Genomic DNA, 14,470 nt, shown 5'->3' with positions numbered 1-14,470 from the left:
ACTCTGGGCTTGGCAATATGAATTATTTTGAACAATGAAACGTCGGTGGAAGTGACACTGGTTAGCTCTGAACAGAGGTTTTCAGAAGTATCATGTGTTTCAGTTACTTCTTTTTTTTTTTTTTTTGTGGTACGCGGGCCTCTCACTGTTGTGGCCTCTCCCGTTGCGGAGCTCAGGCTCTGGACATGCAGGCTCAGCAACCATGGCTCATGGGCCTAGCCACTCTGCGGCACATGGGATCTTCCCGGACCGGGGCACGAACCCGTGTCCCCTGCATCAGCAGGCGGACTCTCAACCACTGCGCCACCAGGGAAGCCCTCAGTTACTTCTCTTCAGCTGTGGCCCTCTGCCGTGGGAAAAGCATATCCCAAATAATAATAGACGCTCCTTTAGCCCAAGACCCAAGATAAAAAGACATATAGAGTCAAGCCAAACCAAGTCCAGCATGGTGGCAGCCAAAGATTTGTGAGCTTGCAATAAGTGTTTGTTGTAAACAATGACTTGGGGATTGTTTGTATGGTCACAAAAATTGACACACACTGTCTAAAGTTGATAAATCAAGAATTGGGACTATACTATTTAGAATTAGGGGAGATATCCATCAGAGAGGTGGGGTGGCAACCACCAAAAACAATTAGTTAAAGGTAGTTACCTTTGGGGATGCTATTTGGTGGAAAAAATTTAAGCCTTTGTTTCATATCTTCCTATCCTATTTGAATTTTTTATCATATGTATGTATTTTATATATGTATGTATTACTATTATACTTAAAATGTGCAAAGTACATGCATACCATCTAGGAGGTGATATAAGCCATAGACACATAAAACATTATAGCTATCATATCATGAGGCAGCTAATTTGTGTGGGGGAAAAAAAAATGCCCCAGATGATGAAATTATAAGAATTCAAAAAAAAAAGGAGAGAGAGAGAGATCAACCCAACTGAAGAGGTGATAGATGGTAAAGAAAATTGCACTGTGAAAGAATCCATAGGGATTAAGGTAGGTGGAGGAAAGTAGGCAAGGAAGAAATAAGCAGCATAATAAATCTGGAGAGAGGGAACATTGAAGTGGGTGTGGTATGACTGGAGCAGAGAATTCTTATGGGGGAGCTGTGGGCAAGAGGGCTGGGACTGATAAGAATGGGACAAGATTGTGAAGAGCTTGGATGGCTTGAGTAATGTGTGTGTGGACAGAATGACTTCATGAACTTGGTGTTTCAGGAAGGCCAACATGGCAGGGCAGTGTAAGACAGACTGTATTCAGAATCCTCAGAGCTAGTAGAAACTGTCTCAAGGGTCACTTAGCCAGGTGGTGTGGCATATGTGAGGGTATTGCTCTTAGTCACATAGCTTCTGTTACCACACCTTCCTTTGGGCCTAAAGCTATAAAAGCAGTGCCTCACTCCTTTGCTAGAAATGTGTAAATAATTATTCACATAGACTTGTGCCCTGGGGGATTGGGAAGCTATGACTAGGGGAAAGAAGGGGCCACAAAAAGGTATTTTATAAATCTCTCAAAACCACTCTTAGCTGGAAAAGACCTGCAGTCTTCTCCTCCACCCTGTGCTACTTACCAAGTTTTTTTTCACTGAGTCTTCCTAAATGCCATCTGATGATACCATGAATTCACATGTGAATAAAACTCAGGTTGGGACTTCCCCAGTGGTCCAGTGGTTAAGACTCTGCCTTCCAGTGCAGGGGGCATGGGTTCCATCCCTGGTCAGGGAACTAAGAACCCACATGCTGCAGGGTATGGCCAAACAAACAAAACAAACAAAAAACCCCTCTGATTGTCTTACTCCACTTACTCAGTTTGAACTGAGAACCCAACATCTCTTCCATTTCTCTTCATTTCAGGTTCATTCCATTCGATTTCCTTTGAAGTGACAACTGCCCACCCAAATCTACTGCCCACTAAGACTTGCTTCCATTGTCCTTGATGATTTTTGTACCTGACTTAGCTGCTATTCTGACTCCTGCTCTCCTTAACCTTAAAAAAAAATTCATACTGGTGTCTGGTCTGACTGTATTATTTTCAGTTTCTTAGGTTCATTTCTGTCACTGCCTTCTTCACCTTCATTGGCCATGTGCCCAAATGGCATACGCTGAGCCTTCTCCACCTGCAGAATCTCAGGCTTGTTCTTCTCACCAGCTGTCTCAACTTTTCCACTCCTCCATGCTTGCTGACCTCGGACTGCATTGAGTCTCTGATCTAGCAGTTCCCAGGATTTCACCTATTTTTTTCCTGTATGATATTATAGCCCATATAAGTCTCCAGAGTATATGTGTGGAATTCCCAATAAACCAGCAATAAATCTTCCCTTTCCTCTCTGGCTCATAAAAGCCTATTGAAATGCAAAAAACTGGGAGTGACTTTTTTTATAGGAATAATCTGCAATCTGCTCTAATTTACGTTTTAAAACTTTATTCTCAACTTCTTGTTCCTGCCCAAGATGGAATAGTGTGGATGGAGTACATTTCCCACTAAGAACAGTTAAAAGCCCTGGGCATTGTATATGAAACAAACAAGAGAAAACTGTGAAAGGCAGAGAGAAGAAGACAACTGACTAAGGACCTTGGGATCTGAGGAATGACAGGACAATGAGTTCTCCGTGTTGTTTTTTTGTTTCTGTGTTTGGTTTGTTTGTTTGTCTTGCCTCATATATCTTAGGCTAGAGAAGCTGGCAAACTAGAAACACCACAGGAACAAATTTTTTAAAAACCCTAAGAAATGCCTGCTCTCACTAGCTAAAGGACTGGGAAAGGGGCAACGTAGACAACTTTTAGACCAGTAACTACCCTATTCTAGCCAAACCCTGCAGAAAAAAAATGTGACCTCACCCCTGTCCCAGTCAGCAAAGGCTGAAAAGAGGGACTCCCACCTTCACCCTTTTGTTAGAAGGCATCACTCATGACCCCTCTAACCCCTGCTGGGGTGATGTCAGAGAAGACCAAGTGGGGAGCCAGCACTTTCATCCTGGCCTAGTTGACAGGTGACTAGCAAAAACAAAACAAACAAAACAACCCAACCATGTGGAAGTGTATTATGCCAGGTTAAAAAAAAAAAAAAAAAAGCCAGTCTCAAAAGGTCATATACTGTATGCTTCCATTATATAACATCCTTGAATAACAAAACTATAGAGATGGAAAACAGATAGTGCCAGGGGTTAGAGATAGTGGGGATGGGGGAGGGGTAGGTGTGACTATGAAGGAAGTTCATGAGGGAGATCTTTGTGGTAATGGAATAGTTCTGTATCTTGATGCTGGTGATAGTTATGGGAAACTGCACATGTGATAAAGTGGCACAGAACTATACACACATATTGTACCAATACCAATTTCCTGGTTTTGACATTGTACTATAGTTACAAGTTTATAGCTTTTTTATAAGTTACAGTTATAAGATGTAACCATTGGGGGGAAATGGGTGAAGGGTACAAAGGACTTTTCTGTACAGTTTTTACAACTTCCTATGAATTTATAATTATTTCAAAATAAAAAGTTAAAAAAGTTATCCTTCAATTTTGATACTTGTGATAGTCATTAATGTTATAATCCAAATTTTTGCAGCTCTCTGCCTTCTGGGGACAATGCTGGGATTTATTGCATTTCCCTGCTTCTTTGAAAGTTAGATATGGCAGGTCGTTTGATTTGGCCAATAAAATGCATGCATAAAAGTGACACTTGGTGAGGAAGTGTTACGAGACCATGTACAATATGCCACATGTCCTTCTGTCTCTGCCAAGGAGGAACCATGTGCTGCTCTGGATTCTTCTCCAGCCTGGGATGGACCGCCCCCCCACCCACCCCCACCCCCGTCCCCCTTCCTCAAATGACATGGCTTGTGGGCCAGAAGCTAATGTGTAGTTTTAAGCTCCCAGGATTTGGGGCTTTTGGCTATAGACATCCAGTGCAGTAATACAACAATTAGTCACCATTACCTGCCCATGCCCCTTACAAATGCCTAAAATGTACTGCTCTTATCACCAGATCCAAAGCAAGGCACCCTCCTGACTGCTTATGATCCACATTTACCACACCCAGGACCGCCCTCACCATGCTGACATATGCCTACTGCCTGACCTAACCCATGATCACCACCCATCTGGCTATTTTCACTTGGTTTAATGTTTTTGAGGTTCTTCTATGCTGTATCTTCCACATATCTTCTATGTATCTTTCATTCTGTTTTATTGCTGAATAGCATTCACTGTATGGACATACCACATTTTGTTTATCCATTCACCAGTTGCTGGACATCTGGATTGTTTCTACTTTTCAAGTATTATGAATAATTCTCCTATGAATATTTATATACAACTTGCTATATGAACATGTTTTCAGTTTTGGGGGGTATATACCTAGGAGTGGAATCATTGGGTCATATGGTACTCTTACGTATAACTTTTTAAGTACCTTTTTAACAAACTTCCAAAGTGGCTGTACCATTTCACATATCCATCAGAAATGTAGGTTAGGGTTCTAATCTCTCTAATCTCCTCAGCAACACTTGCTATCATCAGTCGTTTTTATTACAGCCATTGTAGTGGGTGCAAAGAGCTTTCTCATTGTGGTTCTGATTTTCATTTCCCTAGTCGCTAATGATGTTGAACATCTTTTCATGCTACTGTTGACCATGTAAATATTTTCTCTGGTAAAATGCCTATTTCATTCTTTTATCCATTTAAAATTCAATTATTAGTCTTATTAAGTTATGAGTTCTTTATATATTCTGAATACAAGTCCTTTATCAGATATACGATTTGCAAACCTTTTTTTCCCCAAGAAACAAAAAAATCTTTTTTTTTCCTAAACACGGTTATTTTTTAAAAAGATAAAAACTTCAAAGTGAAGTTCCCTTGTGGTACATTAACAGGCCAATCATGATTCACTTTGTTTCAAAATATTATGTAAGTACTTTTAAAAAGCAACTTTTAACTTTTATTTTAGAATACTTGGAAAATGTAGATAAGCACAAAATAGGATAGTAAAATTCCACAGATAATCTTCAGTAACATTATTTGCTTCCAGCCTTTTGGTTTTTTCTGCGAACATACGTTTATTTAAAATATAAAAATGGGACCATTTAAATATTATAAACATTAGTTTCATCGCTGGCAAGCAAGACACAAAAACCTCTGAATGATTCAAGTAGAAAATTTATTAAAATAACAGTTGGTCATGCCTAGTGAGTGACAGAGGACCAGGCTGCGTCTCCTCTTCAGGTTAAGGTACGGCTAGGTACTGGAATTAGTGCCAAGGAAGAGTGTTTCCCAAGGGGGCACAGTGGAAGGGCCCCTCTCAGAACTACAAGGGAGACACTGCCCTAAACAGCCCCCATCCTGCGGGGGCCGGGGTTGTTTTTGTCCCCCAAGGCCTGGCTGCCTCTTCCGGCTTTGCCGGTCGGTGGCCTCCCCTCTCGCCGCCCACCCTGGGTCCTGGACCTCCTGCATCCCTGTCGCCGGACGCAGCGCTCAGCCCGGCCAGACCAAGGGGCCGCTGACCGTCCTCCAGTTCCGAGTCTTTGTCGGCTGCTCGCGGGTCTGGAACAACCTGGCCTCGGCCCCGGGATCGATCCGAAGATCTCGTCGGCGCGGTGAGGGCACCGTCCTTTCCTCCCACCCCGCGACCTGCTCGACGTGAAACGGCCCAAGCTGTACTTCACTTGCGGCGGCAGCCCCTTTGTCCGTGCACAGGTTCAGGTGGAGACCACCCGGGCCGGACCTCACGGCCGAGCCCGTCGCAGACCCAGGCTCCCGCCCGGGACAGGACCGGCAGCGCCGCCCGGAGGCCCTTGCTCCGGCGCCCGGGTTCCGCGCCTCCCCGCGGGTGGGACAGGCAGAGGTAGAGGCGCCGAGAAGCCGGAACCTTCACAGCCCCGAGGGAAGCGCCGCGGCCCCGAGGTGGGCTCGCCGCAGGGGCGGGGGCGCCGCATCCGGGTGAGCGCGCGGCGCCCCCGCCTCCCCCGCGCAGCCGCACGGGCCGCCGCCGCCGCCAGCACGCCGTGAGCGGGGAGGACCGCGCCCAAGCGGCCTGCGTGGGCGGCCCTGCGGCCCCGGACCGCCGCGCTGAGGCGGTCCCAAGCGAGCAGCAGCTGCGGCGGCAGCAGCATGCGGGGTGGCCCGGAGTAGCGCGCCGAGCCCGCGAGGCCCCGCGCGGAGGAGGGGGCAGGCGCGGCGGAGGCGGGGCCCGCGTCGGGCCCGCCCGCCCGCCGGGGGAGCCGCCGGCAGTGGTCGAGGAGGCGGCGCGGCGGACGGCGGCCCGAGAGTAGCGCCCGCGCTGCGGCCCGCGGGACCGCGCCGCGACCGCCCGGGCCGGCCCCGAGGAGCGCCCGCCGCCGCCGCCGCCGCCGCCGCGTGCGGACCGAGGTGAGTGTCCGCCCGCGCCCGGGCCGTCCCGGAGCCGCGGCCGCTGACGCGGAGCCGGGGGAGGAGGAGGCGGAGGAGGCCCGGCCGCGTCCGCGTCTCCTGTCCCTTTGTGGCCGGCGCGGCCGGGGCGCGGGCTCGCTGGGCGCGGGGTCCGGGTCGGGTACTCGGAGGCTGCTGGACACGCGGCGTCTCTGGTTGGCCGCTGCGGCGAGAAGCGAGTTTCCGTCCTAGTTTGACATTGAGTTAGAACCGTTTTTCTTTAGAAGACGGAAGTTTGTTTTATTGACCAAAATACAGCTAAATATGGCTCCTGGGTTCGGTCCGGCGGTGTGGTACTTGGAGCCGCGGTGCCAGGCTGACCCCCGCCCGGCCGGCGCGACGCGGGAGGGGAGGACACGCGGGCGGCCCGGGTTGGGGGCTTCCGGCCCACTACCCGCGAAGAGGACCCGGCCGTGAATTAGCAGACGTCTGTGGTTGGGAAGTAGCGGGCGTTAGGTAATGTAGTACAGGTTCCTGGAAGAATGAATGAATGAAATGTCATTTACTCACCCATAATCAGTGCAATGCCCATTTAAAGATTTGCCAGGAATTGTGATGATTTGCAGTGTCATTGCCTCTCTTACCTGGTCAACCTTGCTAAGTGAAGGCCCCCTCCTCCGAACTTGTGACCTTGGCCTCATTCACAGAGCCGCTAAGCTAACCAGACGGGCTTGGCATTTTCTGGCAAGTGTGGGCAATAGTCAGAGTAGTCGTTGTGATTGTGAACTGTTTCTGGAGGGCAGAGATCATACCTTGTGCTTAATATCAACACACTGATCTATAATAATTCTTGTCAAGAACTCTGAGAGGGTGGGGTGGGATGGGTGGGTATTTTGTCCTCATTTCACAAATGAAGTTGAGGCCCTAAGAAGTTGTAACTTTACAGGGCGCAAGCTAAGCAGCAGAGTTGGGATTCACACCTAGGTCTTATTAATCCAGTGCTTTTTACATTACATTTGTGTCTGGACTTGGGTTGTCCATTGTGGTAGCCACTAACCACATGTGGCTATTTAAATTAATTAAAATTAAAGTTTTGAAAATTCACTAGCCACATTACAAGTGTTCAGTAGCCAAATGTGACTGGTGGTTACTATTGAACAGCACTTGTCTAGACCATATATCCATTGGCTTATTCAGTAAATATTTGTTGAGTGCCATATGTCTATGAGGCATAGTTTTAAGTCCTGGGTATAGCATGGTGAATAGGAGAGGCAAAATGTCTCTTGGCTTCATGGAGCTTGCATTCTACGGGATAGTTTAAGGGATGTTTCCTTGGTACCTTCAGTGCTTTGCTAATGCAAAGTGTGGTTCGTGAACCAGCAGCAGCATCTCTGTCACCTGGGAGTTTGGAAGAAATGCAGAATCTCAGGTCCCAAGCCACATCAACTGAATGAGTATCTGTTAAAGTGATTCAACAGGTCACAGGTGATAGATCTCAGATCTCAAGTGATTTGTTTTCATACTGAAGGCCTTATTCAGAACACCAGTGATAACTGGGTTTAACAAATGTCCTGATGGATTGTTTGGTAGGGCTCTTAAGCCAACTTTGAATGCCTTGGGAACACTCATCATTTACACAAATACTTGTTAAATGCCTGGCTTCTGTAGTAGAGTGTCAGCTTTATGAGAGCAGAGATTGTGTCTTCCTTTTCCAGCCATGTATCTTCAAAGACTGCACAGTGCCTGGTAAGCAGTAGGCACTCAATAAATGCTTCTTGAGTATATTAATGAGCCTGTTCAGAAGTCAAAAGTAGTTAATCCCAAGCAATTCAGGCAAGGTAATATTCAGGGCAGCGGGTAAGAGCATAGGACCAGAATCAAAATGAAGGTGGTAGGTCTGTGTGTAGCTTTTCAGCTCTAAGCCCCAGCTACCCTGGCCTGAGTTTCATTTCCTGGTTCCCTTGCATGCCCTATCTCTTTCTCTTTTTAATAATATAAAATAATATTTATACATTTGAATCTTAATCATATCTTAGTGCCACATACATATGTATATGTGTATGTATATTATTTTTAAAAAACTAAATTCCAGACTTTATTAGGATTTCACCAATTTTCCCATTAATATCCTCTTTCTGTTCCAGAATCCTGTCCAGGGTACCACATTGCACCACATTGTATTTAGTCATCATGTCTCCTTAGTCTTTGGTCTGTGGCAGTTTCTCTGTTTTCCTTGTTTTGTGTAACTTTGGTAGCCTTGAGGAGTACTGTCCTGGCTGTCTTCAGTGGGCAGCTTTCCATAGACCAGATAGGATCATCTAATACTGGGAAAAGGCTCTCATATTCAGGAAAGTAAGGCCCTGACAGGAATAGCTATTTCTGCTGGTATTTGTCTGTTTATGTAATATATACATCTATTATGCTTCTGTAACAACTTACAACTGTAGTACTTTGTTTTCAGTAGCAGATTCTTGGGATACAGTTCTTAATTGGTTGAGATTCAGAAGAGGGTTACAACATTGCAAATGTGAACCAGTATTTTAAAATATACTGAGTTTTTATTTTATTATGGGTTAAGAGCTGGGCTGAGGTGGAGGGGCTAGGAAAAAGGAGAGATTAGCTAAAAGAGGCAGTGGGTCAGAGAGGGACCATGGTGCACGGAGTGACAGATACTGCAGGAAAGAAGACTGGGGCAACTGCATAGAAGGGAACTAGAAGTGAATACTTGCTGTTCGTTCATTGACTCAGTTAATATTTATTGGGCGCTTATTGTGTGCCAGTCCAGTGGTAGATACTCAAGATAACTGGGGTTGGACAGCATTAGATAAACATGCAGGTAAGTACATAATAATTAAACTTGTGATGAGTGCTAGAAAGAAAAGGTAAAGGGTGCTGGAGAGACTGTGTTTGTGTGGTGGTGGGGAGCTGCTTGCTTTTGGTTGGCTGGGTTGGTAAGGAAGTCTTCTCTCATTTGCATTCCTCGCTCCAGCTTTTGGGGACCTTCCATTGTTACCCCACACTGCTTATTCCATCTTTTTGTTATTTCACAACACACATGCCCCTTTCTTCATAGGCACTGTGTTTATCTTTAGCTCCGAGTCTTTACATAAGATTTCTTCTTCCCAAGACATCCCCATCTCCGCTTCCACTTGTGGAAGTGCTACCTCTTGTTCAAGGATTTGCTCAAATCTCATCTCCTTTATGAAGTCTTTCACTGTTGATTTATGCCTGTGTTTGTCACTCTACTTGAGTTTATGGTGTTTGAGGGTACGGATAATATTTTACGTTTATATCTATGTGTCCGCAGTCCACCACAAAGCCAAAATTAATAAAGAGTTGTTAAGAAGGTAGATCTATTCTGAAGTGTTAACATTTGGGTGATGAATCTTAGAGTAGAGAGTGAAGGTCCAGTTTTGGGCTTTTTTTTGTGTGTGTGTGATGAAAGAAAGTGCAGCATTTATTTCAGGGCACCAAGCAAGGAGTTAGGGACAGCTAGTGCTCAAAAAGCCCAAACTCTGGGCTTTTTTAAATTAAACTTTTTTTGGCGGCATAATTGTAGATCCACATGGAGTTACAAGAAATAATTCTGAAAGATCCCATGTACCCGTTACCCAGTTGCTCCCAGTGGTATCATGTAAAACTGTAGTGCAATATCAGACCCATGAGAGTGTCATTGATATAGTCAAGAACATTTCCATCAGCACAGGGTTTCTGCATGTTCTGTTATAGCCATACCCTCTTCCCTCCCAGTTCCATACACTCCTTAAGTCCTGACAATCAGGATGTGATTGTTCTCCATTTCTATAATTTTGTCCTTTCAAGAATGTTTTATACATGGAGTCATATAGTAAGTACCTTTTGGAATTGGCTTTTGCCCCCCATGCCCCGCCCCCCCCAGCATAATTCTCTGGAGACTCATCGAGGTATTGGGTGTATCAATAGTTGCTTCCTTTTTATTGCTGAGTAGTATTTCATAGTATGGATGTACTTTTATGGTTCTTTTAACCATTTACCTTTTGAAGGACATTTGTTGTTTCCAGTTTTGGCTATTATAGCACCATTGGTTGAAAAGGCAACATTGTTTCCTCCATTGAATTGCTTTTATGTATGTAAAAAAAAAATCGGTTGGGTATACTTATATGCGTTTATTTCTGGGTTCTCTGTTCTGTTCCATTGATCTATGTGTCTGTCCTTCCACCAGTATTGTACAGTCTTGGTTACTGTGCAATATAATAAGTCTTAAGTAGGTGTAGAATGATTCCTCCCACTTCATTCTTTTTCAGAATTGTATTAGCTGTTCTTTCCTTTGCTTCTCCATATAAATTGTAGAATAATCTTGTTTATATTTATAAAAAGTCCTACTGGAATTTTGATAGGAATTGCATTAGACCTATATATCAATTTGGGGAGAATTGTTGTCTTACTATGTTGTTTCTTCCAATCTATGAACATGGTATGTCTCTCCATTTATTTAGATCTTCTTTGATTTCTTTCATTAGCATTGTGTAGTTTTATCATACAAGTCTATGTTTTGTTAGATTTTGTTGGGTTTTTGTTAGATTTACATGTAAGTATTTGTATTTTGAACAATTGAAAATGGTATTGTATTTTACAGGCAGCTTATGCAGCTCAGTATCAAAAAAACAAACAACCCAATCCAAAAATGGGCAGAAGACCTAAATAGACATTTCTCCAAAGAAGATATACGGATTGCCAACAAACACATGAAAGGATGCTCAACACCACTAATCATTAGAGAAATGCAAATCAAAACTACAATGAGGTATCACCTCACATTGGTCAGAATGGCCATCATCATAAAAATCTACAAAGAAATGCTGGAGTGGGTGTGGAGAAAAGGGAACCCTCTTGCACTGTTGGTGGGAATGTAAATTGAGACAGCCACCATGGAGAACAGTATGGAGGTTCCTTAAAAAACTAAAAATAGAACTCCCATATGACCCAGCAATCCCACTACTGTCATATACCCTGAGAAAACCATAATTCAAAAGGAGTCATGAACCACAATGTTCACTGCAGTACTATTTACAGTAACCAGGACATGGAAGCAACCTAAGTGTCCATCGACAGATGAATAGATAAAGAAGATGTGGCACATATATACAATGGAATATTACTCAGCCATAAAAAGAAACGAAATTGAGTTATTTGTAGTGAGGTGGATGGACCTAGAGTCTGTCATACAGAGTGAAGTAAGTCAGAAAAAGAAAAACAAATACCATATGCTAACACATATATATGGAATCTAAAAAAAAAAATGGTTCTGAAGAACCTAGGGGCAGGACAGGAATAAAGACGCAGACGTAGAGAATGGACTTGAGGACACGGAGAGGGGGAAGGAAGCTGGGATGAAGTGAGAGAGTGGCATTGACATATATACACTACCAAATGTAAAATAGATAGCTAGTGGGAAGCAGCCGCATAGCACAAGGAGATCAGCTCAGTGCTTGTGACCACCTAGAGGGGTGGATTAGGGAGGGTGGGAGGGGGACACAAGACAGAGGGGATATGGAGATATATGTACATGTATACCTGATTCACTTTGTTATAAAGCAGAAACTAACAACATTGTAAAGCAATTATACTCCAATAAAGATGTTAAAAAATGGTATTGTATTTTAAATTTTGGTGTCCATGTGTTTATTGCTAGTAGAAGTATTAACTTTCTTATGTTGATCTTGTATCCTGCAGTCTTGTGGAACCCATTTTTTAGTTCTAGGAGTTTTTCTGTAGATTCCTTCAGACTTTCTAAGTAGACAACCATGTCTTGTCTACATAGGGGCAGTTTTATTTCTTCCTTTTCAATCTGCATGCTGTTTACTTCCTCTTCTTGCTTTCTTGCACTGGCGCAAACTTCTAGTACTATGTTTAATAAGAATAATAAGAGAGGGCGTTTTTGCCTTGTTTCTGATCTTAGGGAGAAAGCATTCAGTCTTTCACTATGTTTTGGGTCAGTCTCTGCCAATCCATAGTGATGCTATTGGCTAGAAATGACTGGTACTCACCTGGGCCTGTGGTGAGCCCCCGCACAGACATTTCCCCTTCTGGAGGAGCCAGTTTTGTGTCTGGACTGGCCCTTGTGCTCTTACAGTGATTGTAAGACACACCTCTGCAACAACCATAAGGGAAGTTTGAAAAGAAAAGGTTTATTACTTACAGGTCCTGGAGGAGGGTACATGGCATGCCTGAGGCCACACAACGAGGTTGTGGGTAAAGAGTGCAGACCTGGGTTTCTGCTTTTTTGTGGGGTTGATGGTGAGGGGCATAGGGTTTTGTAGATTCTCTCTTTATTGGTGAATGTAAGACATAAGAGCAGGAATTAGGTCACAGGAAGGGAAAAGCAAGCTGTCAAATGGTCAGTTATCTAATGACTAGAGCTTTCTTAAAGAAAAAAAAGTAACTTTATGGGTGGGGCGGCATGGCTCTTTATCTAGCTGTGTAGCTGGCAATGTGTTTATTCAAGATGGATGTCTTTGAACTGGATGCCTGGGAAATCAAAAGCTTAATGTCAGGCATTTACATTGTACAATCAAAAAAGCTAGTTGTCAGGTACTTATACTACACACTATTAAATATAGTGTTAACTGTACGGTTTTTCTAGATGCTCTTCATCAAGTTGAGGACATTCCCTTCTGTTTCTGTCTCTGAAAGTTTTTGGCATGAATGGGTGTTGAATTTCATTAAGTGCTTTTTGCGCATTGATCTTTATATGTTCATGTAATTTTTTTCTTTAGCCTATTGATGTGATGGATTATTTTGATTGATTTTTAATTGAGCCAGCCTTGCATTCCTGGAATAAACCCCACTTGGTCATGGTGTATTATCCCTTTTTTTTTTTTTTTTTTTTTTTTTGCGGTACCTGGGCCTCTCACTGCTGTGGCCTCTCCCGTTACGGAACATAGGCTCCGGACGCGCAGGCCCAGTGGCTATGGCTCATGGGCCCAGCCGCTCTGCGGCATGTGGGATCTTCCCGGACCAGGGCACGAACCCGTGTCCCCTGCATCGGCAGGTGGACTCTCAACCACTGCGCCACCAGGGAAGCCCCATATTATCCCTTTTATATTTTGCTGAGTTCAGTTTACTAACATTTTGTTGAGGACTTTTTGCATTTACATTCACGGGGGCATTTAGCAGTATAAATTTTCCTCTAAGCACTGTTTTAGCTGTGTCCCACAAATTCTGTTTTATTTTTATTTTCACTCAGTTCAGTATGTTTTTATTTCCCTGAGACTTTGACCCATGGATTATTTAGAAGTGTGTTGTCTGGTTTCCAGGTGTTTGGAGATTTTCCTGTTATCTTTCTGGTTTTGGTTTTTACTTCGATTCTGTTGTGGTTGGAGAATACAGTCTGTATGTTTCAGATCTTTTAAATGTGTTTAGGCTTGTTTTATGGCTTAAAATATAGTCTGTCTTGGTATATGTTCTGTGGACACTTGGTTAGAATGTGTTTTCTGCTGTTGAGAGGAGTGTTTTATAAATTTCATATATGTTGATTAGATTCTGTTGGTTGATAGTGTTGTTGAGTTCTTCTATACCCTTGCTGGTTTTCTACCTAGGTATTCTATCAACTCTTGAGAGAGGGATGTTGAAGTCTCAACTATATTTGTGGATTTGTCTGTTTCTCCTTTTAGGTTATATCAGTTTTTAGCTTTACATATTTTTCAGCTCTCTGCTGCATACACATTTAGGGTTGCTGTGTTTTCGTGGTGGGTTGACACTTTCTGTCACTACGTAATGTCCTTCTCTGTCTCTAGTAATTCTCTTTGCTCTGAATTCTACTCTTATCTGATATTAACATAGTTGCTACTTTTCTTTTTCCTTTGATTGCTTTCCTTTAATTGTTTGGATGTTATATCCTTTTCCATTCTTTTAATTCCAATCTGCCTAAACTGTTATGTTTGAATTAAGTGTCTTGTAGACAGCATATACTTGGATCATGTTTTTTAGTTGATTCTAGCAATCTTTGTCTTTTTCATTGATGCATTTAGACCATTTACAATGAATGTTATTATTGATCTGTTAGAGCTTAAGTCTGCCATTTAATTTTTTGTTTATTCCCTCTGTTTTTTGTTTCTCTGGGTATTCCCCCACTGCTCCTC

General features: G+C 43.6%; 1 protein-coding gene across 1 annotated transcript in view; it reads left to right on the top strand.

Annotated features, from left to right (window-relative positions):
* Nucleotides 1-6,273: 6,273 nt before the first annotated feature.
* GALNT1 (polypeptide N-acetylgalactosaminyltransferase 1) overlaps nt 6,274-14,470 on the top strand; it is a 128,017-nt gene continuing 119,820 nt past the window's right edge. Inside the window, exon 1 of the mRNA XM_060170865.1 lies at nt 6,274-6,371. The gene's annotated coding sequence lies outside the window, so the exon portion shown is untranslated. The remainder of the gene's footprint in view (nt 6,372-14,470) is intronic.

The sequence above is a fragment of the Lagenorhynchus albirostris genome, chromosome 14 (assembly GCF_949774975.1).
Source record: "Lagenorhynchus albirostris chromosome 14, mLagAlb1.1, whole genome shotgun sequence".
Taxonomy (NCBI): domain Eukaryota; kingdom Metazoa; phylum Chordata; class Mammalia; order Artiodactyla; family Delphinidae; genus Lagenorhynchus; species Lagenorhynchus albirostris.
The sequence above is the reverse complement of the archived record's forward strand: the minus strand, read 5'-3'. Positions and strand labels throughout refer to the sequence as shown.